Source organism: Falco biarmicus, chromosome 2 (assembly GCF_023638135.1).
Source record: "Falco biarmicus isolate bFalBia1 chromosome 2, bFalBia1.pri, whole genome shotgun sequence".
Taxonomy (NCBI): Eukaryota; Metazoa; Chordata; class Aves; order Falconiformes; family Falconidae; genus Falco; species Falco biarmicus.
In genome coordinates this window covers 4,322,664-4,335,884 of record NC_079289.1, presented here as the reverse complement: position 1 = coordinate 4,335,884, position 13,221 = coordinate 4,322,664, and the positions used below count along the sequence as shown (strand labels likewise).

The 13,221-nt window shown below is 45.4% G+C and overlaps 1 protein-coding gene across 5 annotated transcripts in view; it reads right to left on the bottom strand.

The window, feature by feature from the left end:
• The window catches only part of MYO7A (myosin VIIA), a 108,150-nt gene that overhangs the window by 74,731 nt on the left and 20,198 nt on the right, over positions 1-13,221 (bottom strand). The window lies entirely within an intron of this gene.

Below are 13,221 nucleotides of genomic sequence, written 5' to 3'. Positions count from 1 at the left end.
GCTCTTGGGTCCACTCTGGATCTGCCAACAACAGTCACCCCTGCCCCCTCCGCTCTCCCCCCAGACAACCGAGGGTGCTGCTAAGAGCTCCCTGGTTTGCAATAGGAGGCACGATGGAAACCCCTTGCCCCTAGCCATCCAGAAGCAAAGATTTTGAATATTCTCCTTTAAATGCATGTTGTTCTGTATGTCAAACTTTAGGAAGATGGGACTAAAGGAAGGCCATCTTCTCTGAGCACCGCTGGGGAGGGATGCTGGTTCCAACAGGTCCCTATGGCTGGACAATACAGCTCAGCTGCATGTTCCCACCCCTTTCTTTGATTTGATCCCATGGTAAACTGGCTCAGGAAATTAACCCAGCAGCAACATTTTCACGTGTCTTTGCAAAGTGTTTTGCTGGTTTAGCCCCTGAACTGGCTCATCAGGCACTCAATGAAGAAGCAGGGAGAGCAGCAAGAACACACAGCTGGCAGCACATCCCAGGGAGTGGAGCTGCTGCCTGTGCAGGTATCTGCTGTGGCATCACTGAGTGGCACTGATGGATGCTCTGCCTTGCTCATGGATAAGCTTTATTCCCAGGTGAGGGCAGAGACCTGTTTGATTTGATTAATGAAAGAAGAGTCGCAGCTGATGAGCATGAGAGCTACAGAACTGTGCAACAGATGGAGGTAATCAGATATTTCCACCCAACATTTTTCTGCCTCTGAGGCATACAGCCCTTTCAAGATTGCAATGATTGGCAAACAGGACACGGTTTGAATTCCAATGTACAGTACTGATGAAGGGAGAAAACAAAAAAAAACAGAACAAAAAAAAAAAAAAAGGATCATACACAGAAATGCAAATTGCAAGGGATGTTTTTCATCCTGGTTCAGAAAGATTGCTCAAAGAAGCTTAAAAGCAACCACATGAATTCAATTGTTTTATCTGATTTTATTCCTGGGGAAACAAACCAGGATTTTTCCACCATCTGCAATACAAATCTCTTCTACTATTCACATGCAACCTGTCAAATTCTCTTTCAGAGTTTCAGCTTCATCTTTTGTGCTCTGGGAAGATCCTTTCTCCTTCACTTCTTTACTTCAGGCACCTCCTTACCCTCTCCCTGCCTTTTTGCAACCTCACTGGGATCTAGTCTGCAATTAGTAACTGCGTACCAAATTGACATGGGACTACTGTAATCTGCACAGCTATTCCTGCATGAACAGAAATGTAGACATAGCACAAAGAAGTGTTTAGTCCTAGTAAAAATGTGTTCTTTCCCCATATAGTAGTAATCTATACTCACGCGGTTTTCCCAGCAGAAACATGCCCATGCTAAGGGTCTACATTAGCCAAAGTGACACTGATATGTCTAGACAAGCCCTACTACTTAAAATAGCATGTCTCATCTTTGGAAGTATTGAATGAAGCGGGACTAATGCTGCTTTTTCTTCACTACCATGCCAGATCTGAGCAGCACTGCCCCTTTCATACATTGCCTTTGCTTATGCACTGAGGGTTGTCTTGGTTACTGAGGAGAGTGAGGGGGTCTGGGGGTAGGTTAGCTTGCAGCTCAGTCAATGGCATCTTGAGGGAGTCGGTGATATGACTGCTGAAGGGAGAAGTGGGCTGCTCCAGAGGTGTGTTTGAAAAGCCAGTACCTCAGAGGGATGGTTGGTGGGAGAAAGCATAATGGAAAACAAAAAAAATCATGCAGGCCATGTCTGCAATGCAATCCAAAACATCTTGATCCTGGGTTTTGTTCCTTAGGTGCCAGTCACAAGGGTACAGAGATGTTGCGATACAAGTAGCATTCATCCAAAAGAAGAAAGGATACTCCCAGATGTTAAAAAATCTTGAGAACGTGAAGCACCCAAACTTTTTTTGTCATCAGGAAACAGAAAACAAAAATAATCCTACTAGTATTTATTAAAACCCAGCAAAATCATCCATTTCATTGCTTGCTTCATGGGTTTGAAGTCTCCAGGGTTGGCTCCATGCAAGACTGCCCTTGAAATGGAAATCAGGAGCAGGCTGGTAATTGCAGCCACTTGCCCTGATTCTTCAAGCCCCCTCTGCCTATCGTGTTTGGAACACTTCCCAAATTGCTGGTGGTGGGTCCCTCCAAGGGAGGAGGTGGACCATCAGCGGACTTGCACTGTGGGCTCCCAGCAGCACAATACCAGCCCCATCTGCTGTAACTCTCTGGAATTACCAAGTGCATCAGGAGGTTTGTTTCTGATGATTTCTCCATGGGTTTTAATTAAACTTTCATGCCAATAGTACCCTAAGCATAATGAGGACTGACAGTGTGCATTTTTATCCCAAATTTCACACCATCATCGCTGGGCTGTGGAAGATGTGAAATTCCAGAAAGCTCTGGAAGAAGGTAGGCACTCCAGAGGACAACCAGGTTACTTAAGGGTCTGAAGGAATCAGTCAGCAAGTCCAGCGAGACAAACCCTAACCGAAAGGTTGCAGACATAGAAACAGTGGTGTTTTTAGGCTGGCACAAGATGACAGAGGTAGGGACAATCACCACTGTTCAAATCACAATTGTAGTTGGCAGACCCAGCCAAGACAGTTGCCTGGTTGGGTCAGGACATGTACAGGTGTGTACTGTGGATGCCTTCAAACTGTAAGCTTTGGACAGCTTGACAGCTGATGGTTTATAGCTTGTTGAGCACATATTGAAGAGACTTGGCTTTCAGAAAGAGATCAGAAGCCAGATCCTGAACATCAGTCCTTTTTACACACACAAACTCAGAAACTTCCTTCAAAATCCAAGTCCCACCAAATAATCACCGGCTGTTACAAACAAAGCAATTGCCACAGCTTGAAAAAGCAAGTTGGACCTATTTCTTACATGAAATTATCAAGGAACAGTGGCTGGTAAGATTGCCAGTGGGATTAGACTTTCATATTGACATCCTGAACTCTAGCATCTAGAAGAATAAAACCATAAAAGAAATGAGCTCTGCATGATTTTGGCACAGCAAATAATTCCTGTATTCTTGCTACTTATTTGCCTCATGGGTGTTTTATTACACGGACAGTCCATCTTGCATATGCTGCACAGGCAGATGTGGTCTCAAAGGAGTTTTGTCTCACATTTTATCCACTTTACAATGAAAAGGGTTGCATTACAAATTAGTTTTGTTAAATGTTACTCCTGGAACCAAACTTTTGGGTTTGTTGCGGGTTTGCAAGGTACCTAGCCTGGCAGAGATCCTGGTCCAGCAACAGGCAGCTGGTTGGTGCTCATGTGAAAACCTAAACCGTGTAAAGGGGAATGAATTCACGTAAAGAATGCTCATCAATTTTATACTTGTTTTGAGAAACTCGGTAATTGCCATATAGCCTTAATTTTGAGACTGCAAGAGTACTATCACATAGATATATCAACTATGCTTATGTTTCCATAAAGAATGGGCTGACAGAGTACCAGCATGGAAATATGGTTAATGCTTCCATTGCATTTTGCTGGATGCAAATGTTCTTTAACATCAAGCATCTACTTAATAAAAAGGGCTGCCTGTCTGTCTCACACCAAATCTAGGAACTTAATGGGGTTAAGGGGCAGTAAAATGCCTTTACAAAGTGATTTGCAGATCATGAAAATGCAGTGTGTGACCTTAAGAGTCATTTGCCAGCCATGGCGCTGGCAATAAAATGCCTGGCTGGGTGGTAGGAGATGCACATAAATTGCTCACATTGCATTCACACTGGCTGCACAAAAGGCTTCTGAATAGTGGTGTGCAAATCACTGGCAAGGCTCTGTTTCCCCCAATCTTAAAGACAAGCAGCACTTGGTTCTTTCTTCTTCAGCCTGTGAAATAAGGCAACCTCATTTTTTCCTGAGTTCTGCTAAAGTGACTCTAGGGAAAGAATGGAGGGCATCTGCTTCTTGGTAAATGTTGCAAGTTGCAGAAGGCAAAGGCAGGGACTGGGAGAATGAAGAACTGCCCACTGTAGGAGATCAGGTTCAAGACCATCAAAGGTACGTGAAGGTGTACAAGTGCACATGGGACCTGATGAGATGCATCTGTGGGTCCTGAGGGAATGGGCAGATAAGGTGGCTAAGCCACTATCCATCAAATTTGACAAGTCGTGGCAGTCTGGTGAAGTTCCCATGGACTGGAAAAGGGGAAACATAACCCCAGTTTTTGAAAATGGGGAAAAGGAAGACGTGGGAAACTACGGGCCAGTTAGTCTCACCTCTGTGCCCAGAAAGATCACGGAGCAGATCTTCCTGGAAACTATGCGAAGGCATATGGAAAATAAAGAGGTTATTGGTGACAGCCAGCGTGGCTTCACTAAGGGCAAATTGTGCCTGACAAATATGGTGGCCTTCTACCGGGGGGGTTACAGCATTGGTGGATAGGGGTAAAGTGACTGATGTCATCTACCTGGACTGGTGTAAAATCGTTTTACACTGTCCTGCATGACATCCTTGTCTCTAAACTGGAGAGACGTGGATTTGATGGATGAGCCACTTGGTGGATAAGGAGTTGACTGGATGGTCATACTCAGAGAGTTGTGGTCAATGGCTCAATGAACAGGTGGAGACCAGTGATGAGGGGTGTCCCTCAGGCACCCGCATTGGGAACAGTATTGTTCAACATCTTTGCTGGGGACATGGACAGTGGGATCACGTGCACCCTCAGCAAATTTGTCTACAACACCAAGCTGTGTGATGCAGTTGACATGCTGGAGGGATGGGATGCCATCCAGGGGGACCTTGACTGGCTGGAGAGGTTGGCCCATGCAAACCTCATTGAGTTCAACGAGGCCAAGTGCAGGGTCCTGTACATGGGTTGGGGCAATCCCAAGCACAAACACAGGCTGGGTGGAGAATGGATTGAGAGCAGTGCTGAGGAGAAGGCCTTGAGAGTGCTGGTTAACAAGAAGCTCAGCATGACTCAGGAACATGTGCTTGCAGCCCAAAAAGCCATCCATGTCCTGGGCTGTATCAAAAGCAGCGTGGCCGACAGGCCGAGAGAGGTGATTCTGCCCCTCTGCTCTGCTCTGATGAGACCCCCCTGCAGTGCTGTGTCCAGCTCTGGGGTCCCCAACTTAAGAAGGACATGGACCTGTTGCAGTGAGTCCAGAGAAGGGCCATGGAGATGGTCAGGGGGGCTAGAGCAGCTTTCCTATGGAGACAGGGTGAGAGAGTTGGGTTTGTTCAGCCTGGAGAAGAGAAGGTTCCAGGGAGACCATATAGCAGCCTTCCAGTACCTAAAGGGGCCTGTAAGAAATATGGAGGGGGCTTTTTTTACAAGGGCCTGTAGTGATAGCACAAGGGGGAATGGCTTTCAACTGAAAGAGGGGAGATTTAGATTTAAATTAGATATAAGAAAGAAATTCTTTACCATGAGGGCAGTGAGGTGCTGGCCCAGGCTGCCCAGAGCAGCTGTGGGTGCCCCATCCCTGGCAGGGCTCAAGGCCAGGCTGGACGGGGCTGGGAGCAGCCTGGGCTGGGGGGAGGGGGCCCTGCCCCTGGTGGGGTGTTGAAACGAGGTGATCCTTAAGGTCCCTTCCAACCCAAACGATTCTGTGATTCTGTGATCATTTTAGAAGAGTTGGGAGGGACCAACACTATTCAGGGTGTAAGTGGAATTGCCTCAAGCAGGTCATGAAAATAGGTGTGCAAGGTTAAGTCACACCAAAGGACCATCTAGTGCTGCGTTCTACCTTCACCAGTTGCCCATGTGGATGCCTAGAACAGAGTGGACAAGTCTGTAGAGATACTTCTTTAAAATACTATTCCAGTCCAAAAATAAGGAGACATCAACCAAAGTCAGTAGGGACTAGGTTCAGCAAAAAGCGATATAGGTGGAGAAGTGGAGAAGTAAGGAAGCTGGACAAGTGCTTGGAAAGGAGATGCATTAGGGATTACTAAAAAAAAAATAAATCATATCAGGCTTGGGAAATCATGGAGCTGTATGTCTATATGGGAGGGCCAGGAAATTAGCTGAAGGATGGGAAAATATTGTGAGGAAGTTACACTGTATGCTTACTTGTCCCTTGGTGTTCACCAACAGTCAGTTTGGATACATAATACCAGGCAGGACAGACCTGGGTCTGAACAGATATGGTCATTTTATATGTCTTCCCAACTTCATCACACTGTAACTCTGGTCAGAATTGTATAATAATTTCTATTCAGGAACAGAAATCCATATAATTTATAGAAGGTGAAGTTTTCACAAAAATTGCCTAATGGAGGATGAAATCCTTGCAAACTTTTGCGATTGACCTTTCCTCAGTGCAAGAAAGCAGCTGCATCCCTCCGCCGGTGCCACTTCCCTTCTGCAGATAGCGGCAAGGGTGATTTGGGAAGGAGAGGAAAGGAGGACCGATCCACCGTACCACCTTCTCGTGTGTGCAGGACTCAGATTCATATAGATGGTCAACAGGGAAAAGGCAATTCCCCTCCATTGACAGTCTAATGTACAACCCCTGCACAGGCTGGTCAGTGCTGCTGACCACGAGAGCAGTATCTGTAAATAGACCCAGGAGTGGCAAAATGGAAATGTAAAAGCATCAGCGTACAAATTCCCAAGCCCCAGTCTTCTCTCATTCATCTCATTTCCACACTGTTGAAAGCCCCAGCAGAGGAATCTGAAGTGCCAGCTGCCTTACCAGCATATCTCAGGCAATTTCACCCACAGTATTGAATTTTCTCTGCTCTTAAACAGATTTTTATTTTTTTTCAGAACAGTCTCCTTATGTGTATTCTAGCAAACATCTGAATCCTCCTTCTGTTTTGGTTATATTTATAAAACAACTAAAAATGGATTTACTGTTCCAAAATGCTTACAAGAAATCTTTCTTAGAGAATGCCATTTCACCAAAACCTAAAATGCAGGAAAAACATACCAACAAATCTTTTCATGAAAACACTTGAGTTTGGCTAAAGACTGACACGGAGCATATAATTTTGACATCCTCATGGGAATTCTGTCTTCAAGGTAATCTTTCCTTTCTGGTAAAATTATTTTATTTATTGACCAGGCAATGACATCTCAGCAGATATTCTCTGTACTGACGGCTCAACTTTCTCCTGAGAAAGAAATACCATTTTTCAATTTGTGCTATTGAAAAGGTCTGTTACTGCTTTCCCTCCCCTGGGCCCCGGGAGCTGTGCGCAGCTTCTTGAACCTGATTGCAGAAAGCCAGAGCTAAGGGTTGTTGTTTGATTTGTTTGGGGTTTTTTGTTGGTTGGATTTTTGTGTTTTGCCTTTTTTTTTTTTTTTTTTTTTTTTAGTAAAATAGCTATCAACTCTACACTGTGCCAGCAAATGATGCTGTGGCTTGAAAAAGGAATGAATTTTACACCATAAGGGCCAAATCTGTTGTCACTAGTGTATATCAGGGTCATGCCACAGATGTACCTGCGACCCCAAATCCATGAAACGTTGAGGGCTTCCTTTTTAATGCCTTCCTGTTGAACGTTCTCCAGTTTTGGAAAAGGAATTTGATGAAGAGGAAGGTCACCTCAAGCAGGGAGAGCCCACTGCACAGCTATCTGTACAAGGAGCAGATGAAAAGCACAGTCCCATGCTGCATTAAGGATGTTGCATCACAAACATTTCTTTCAGCAGCCACGTTGGCTTAAATGTCTAGCTTTTGCCCAAATCCCTCCAGTCATGACTCCGTATATCCTGTCTGAGAACTGATCTGAGTAAAACCAGCAGCAATAAGTAAGAAATAATAAATTTTCTTCAAGGGTTTTTTAAGTACTTGTAAATCATAGGATTTTTGTGAAATTATGGACAACATGGTCCAGCCAACAGCTGTATCACACATCTGGGAGGAAGTGGAGGGCAGATAGAAGGAGGTAGGTGTGCAGGGGTGGTGATGGGATGGGACAGGAACCCCTTTACTCCGCTCTGATTGCACAGCTGGGATGAAGATGCTTCCTCCTGTTATGCACAGATCAGAGGCACAATGGCTGGAATGAGGACCAAGGGAAATCAACCCTTGTGTCGATCCCCAGCAGCAGGATAAGGAGTGGGGTGGGATGGAGGTGGGTTGGAATTAAAGATTTCTGACCTCACTCCCCAAACCTCACTCCTGAAAAGGGGTTGATAGATGGGCCAGCAGCCCCTACCTCCACCACTTGGTGCACAGCGGTCGTGTGAGGTTCAAGATTTATTACAGGCTTTTTCTTTACAGAAAGCATACACAAACAGTGAGACCTTCGGGTTACAGAATCATAGAATCATTTAGGTTGGAAAGGGCCCTTAAGGTCATTGAGTCCCACCGTTAACCCAGCACGGCCAAGTCCACCACTACACCATGTCCCTAAGCACCACATCTACACATCTTTTAACTGCCCCCAGGGGTGGTGACTCCACCACTTCCCTGGGCAGCCTGTTCCAATGCCTGACAATCCTTTTGGGGAAGAAGTTTTTCCTAATATTCAACCTAAACCTCCCCTGATACAACTTGAGGTCACGATGAGTTGGAAAGCTTACAAGAAGCAGTTTGAGGGGCTGAATTTCTCTCTTCGTGTTCCAGATGTCAGGTCTCAGCAAGTTAAACGGCATCTTTAAGGGCTCTGACGGACATGGAGGAGTTACCATCAAGCAAGACAAGATGATATGTGAGCTGCTCTGCAAGAGCTGTCCCCGGGGATGTAGATTTTCCCTGGGGAAACCTAAGGTCCCAAGATTAATTCAAGGTAAATGTTGTTATCGAGTCCTTTGAAGTTTCCTATACCCTCAAATGAATGTCCCATTGGCTGGGTGTTTTGCTACTGCCTCTTAAAAAAGTAGAACTAAATTACCCACATATATGACAGCTCTCACTCCAAGCCTTCTCTCTACCTTGTGATCAAATAGTTACAGTTTCAGTGCATACACTTGAGAGAAGATGGATCCCGGGGGCTTGTCTGCGGTATCAGAAAGCAGGAACGAATGTGTTTCAGACAGGGGCTCTAAGAGGCAGGGTATCTCTACACCAGGGCTGGTATTGCTCACCCTACCTTTATTTGACATCATGCAATTTATATTCCGCAGCCATAGTACTGCAAGAACATCTCCCTAGCCTGCCGTTTCATTTTCTGCACACAGCTACCCTAGCACTTTAATTGTCCCATAAATTTGATGGAAAGGATTTGATGCAGGGAGCTGTTAAAATGCCAAATGTCTTGAGCACTGCAACTAATGAATGGCTCCCAACGATTCATGTTTCAATCTATATGCAAATGTGCCCTTTGGTTGGCTTGTGCTGGACTTTTCATTGCTGCATTACAGCTATCCAGGGAAGCCTCAGACTCATAGATCAGCCAGATATAAGGCATAAATGGGAGAAGACTTAAATTATTCAGTGTTTATGAGAAAGAGAATCCAAACAGTGGACTTACACTTTGCTTTTTATAATAACATGATTACAGATCAGCCCTGAGAAGATCTACAATAACGTTGGGTTTTTTCCCCCCGCCCCTTCCTCCTTGCTAACAAAATATATAGCACAATGAATCACTTAGCAAAGCTGAATGCAAATTATCCAATAACACCCAAAATAGTGTATGTCAGCTCCAGGTAAAACCAGTGCTCACAGACCCCAGCTGGGAAACGTCTGTGCATGGACTGAAAGATTTCAGAATCTGGGCTCTGCTATTTTACTCCCAGCAAGGGAAAGCACCTCCTAGAGCATCAAACTGAGTCTCTGTAAACACCAGTGGTCACAAAATCTATTCCTGCTCATTAGTGTACTGCACAAATCCCTTTCACCTGCAGTGCAGTGTGCAGTTCTGCCCTTAGCAAGAAGAAATTAAGCTGGAACAGGTGAAGAAAGGGCTGCCACCGTCACGAGAAGGATGCAGAGCTTGTTTTACAAGGGGGCAAAAAAGGGGTTTTGTAGGATTTTGGTCAGATCCGAGGCTAGGAAGGAAAGTGATTGCTGTCTATTCAAACACTTGAGAAATGGCAAGAAGGGGAAAGGATAATTTTAGCTAAAAGCCAGTCCAGCCACAAGAACATGAAGCCACAAATACCCTCAAAAAACAGAGTCATGAACATACCAAGGACAGTCTCGCTCATGTAGGGTTTGTTTTGTGGAGTTTAAAGCTGAAGCTGTACTGGGAGTTTTACACTCAAAGAAATGCACAGACTTTGCAGAATGGATAGCTGCAGAGAAACTGCGAGGTTTTGGCATTGTCCCAAAGAGTCACCTCACCAGGAGCACAGCCAGCCAGGAGAGCAGAGCTGAAGTCTTTGACCAAGTCTTGGCTCCTGCAAAGCTTCAGACTAGTTGGAGACACCTTCCTTGCTTTGGTGTTGAGCTAAAAAGAGCTTTACAGCAGAGGCATCCACAGTGCTTGATCCCTCAAGGCCTTAATTTCTGGCTGAGCTGTGGTTTCCTTCATCTGCTTAGCTTATGTCTCGGCTGTTTCTTTTCACTCCTATGTCTACTTCTCGCCCTATAAGCTCAGGAGCAGGCTGGGGAGGCAATAAGGCTGAGAGAAACCCACAAGAGCAGCAATGCTTCTCATGTGGTCTGGACACGGTCAGGGGACCACAGCAACACAGATACTATCTTATGCCAAGTTTAGTTTAGTGGATGTGCTTTGTGGGATGCTGAACCTGGTCCTACGTGAAAACACTTAAATTTTGTGAGCACGCTTCATTCCCCAGCAGGTAAGTGGCTTTGATTTCTCTTGGTCTGGCCCAGCAGCAGGAAATTTGCAGCACTGGGAAATCCCGGATTTAAGATCAGGTTGTACGAGGGTTGCCTACATGAGGGAGAAGATGGAGTTGCAAAAACAACCGCTTGGCAAGCAACAAACATTTGTTATTTGCCACCAGGACCACAGTGGCAAATAACGCGCTCTCTGGAGCTGTGATGTGCCCCTCGCCAGGCTGTGTGGTCATCTGCGGCTGGGGCCACCCCACCCTCCTTGTCTCCACGCCAGTTCTAAAAACATCTCTGCTTTAAACAAAAGACAGAACATGCGGGAACGAGCTGCTGCTGTGCTGCGGAGCCAAACGGTTTTGTCAGGCTGCCAAGGCAGGAATTGAGGAAACCCTCCTTTTTCATCTTCCCTTTCTTTGTGCATGGAAATGGACTTGCCATGAGTAATTTGCTAGCAACTAAAGCTGATAAGTTTGGCTCCCTGCAGGCCCCTGCTGGGGAACAATATTGGTTTTTCTTCTGAATTAGTGGGTGGAAGGCAGAGGGCAGGAGCTCTGTGTGTTTTCTCCTCTTTGCTCAGAGCTGTGCACTTGGAGCCCCCTCTGCGCTCAGCTGCCCAGGGCCAGCCTCTGCAGGAGAGCCTGGTGCGAACTGGTCTCATGGGAAGGTGGAAGGGGTGCAATGCCAAGGGCTCATCTTCAAAGTTCCTGGATTTATAGCTGGGTAAGGACAGGGAAAGTAAGCTGTGAAGGCCAAAGGCTCTGTGCTGATCTATCTCAGACCATCATTCCATCTTTTGTTTGATCACATTGAAGAAAGTTTTCACAGGAAAAGGGGTGGGAAGGAAGGACCATAAACATGTTGTGTACATTCAAGAATAAAAAAGAAAAGAAAAAAAAAGAAAGAAAAAAAAGAAAAGACAGAGGGAAGCTCACTGGAAAGTCATAACAATCAGGAACAGCATAGATGTATCTCTAAGATCTTACAGCAAAACTGAAGGAGGCAAAATACATATATTGCTGCTGCTTGCAATTTGGCAACACCATAAACAGCAGCTCTTTGCACCACCGAGAGCAAAGTGGTTCAAGTGTGACTCAGACTGAACCTTTAAATGGGGTAAACTTGTATAAAGTGACCTCAGGAAGAGCCTCTATCTGCTAACAACTGGGTTTTGTTATTCCGTTATGGAGGGATCCTTGCTCACCTCATCTGTGCTGCAGAGGCATGTTTGCAGTAAGCAACGAACCCCACACAAACCCGTTTCCCTGATATATGTCATGCCCTGCTCAGCCTCCGAAGTCACAGGTAGAGTTAGTCTCAAAACTATCAAGAACAGCAAGAAATGGAAGAGCTTCTTGAAAACTGCAGGTTGTTTTAGGGAGCTAGGGTCTTTTCTTGTTTAATAATAAGAAGCTTTAATCCCAAAGTAGTGTATCAAATATTGTTAATAACTTCTAGGAATTCACTTGGAGATTCTTTATACATTTTTGACAACCTGTCTTTATGAACTAAAAGATGTTTGCCTGGAAAACAACTTAGTATCTTCTCTAAAAAAGCCTATAGGAGACTGAACATGCATGCTGACTATTAAGGCTTCACTGCTAAGGGTTCTTGTAAAACCTGCCTGGAGGTGATGGGCTTTAACCCGTCAGGAGATCCATACACATGAGTCACAAATGGCTCCAGGTTTATTCTCCAGCATTCAGCTCTCAGTACAGAAATACCACTATGTTTTTCCTCCCATTGTAACATCCTAGAAATAACCCCTCGTCAGCTAACATAAGGGCAGCGTCACTCCTGCTCTGCTCCAGCTTTACTGCTGTAACACTATAGACACGAGAGACAAAAGCCCAAGAATTCCGCCCCATTTCCACACCAGACCAACCACATCCTGAGGTTTTAATAAGGAGCCAGATCCCAGGCTGGAACCTGGGACTGGCTAATTAGTGCCTAGATGCATGGCCTGAAGTGCCTTGGTGATGTTATTGGAGCTATCTACTTGTCCCCTTTGCTGTAAGTTACTTTCATGGTAGCAAGGGTGACAGAAGAGAAGAATGATGTCCCTGTACTGCAGCTCTCCATTCACAGCTGGGTCCATCTAAAAGTCAAGCGCTAAGCCACTCTCACATAGAGCTCAGGTAGACAAGGGAGAGAGACAGCTTCAGAAAGGAGATCCAACCTACCCCAAGACAGGTGGGAAGGAAATTACTTGGGAAGCACCCTGTATACACAAGACACACCAGGAAGATGGTCTATTTGATTAAAGCTCTGCAAAAGGTGAATTCAGAGTGATACAGAAGACACTGAACTAGTAGCTGAACCACAGAGGGGTAACCCTGAGCAGGGAGACGTTAACAGGCAGCCTGGAGTGATACCATCCCAGACAAGAGTTGTTATAGGGCATTTCTTAGAGCCGCAACTGCTAGTCTGAGCTTTCAAATCAGCATATGAATTTGCTTCATTTTAATTCCCACACACATTTTCTTTGGCATTGCAGACTGCACCAGTCAGGACGGCTGAGCTTCTAACCACCCCTACCAAAGTGCAGCCTGTTTTTTGGGAGGCCACAGTCAGGGCAACTCTGTAAAGAGCATT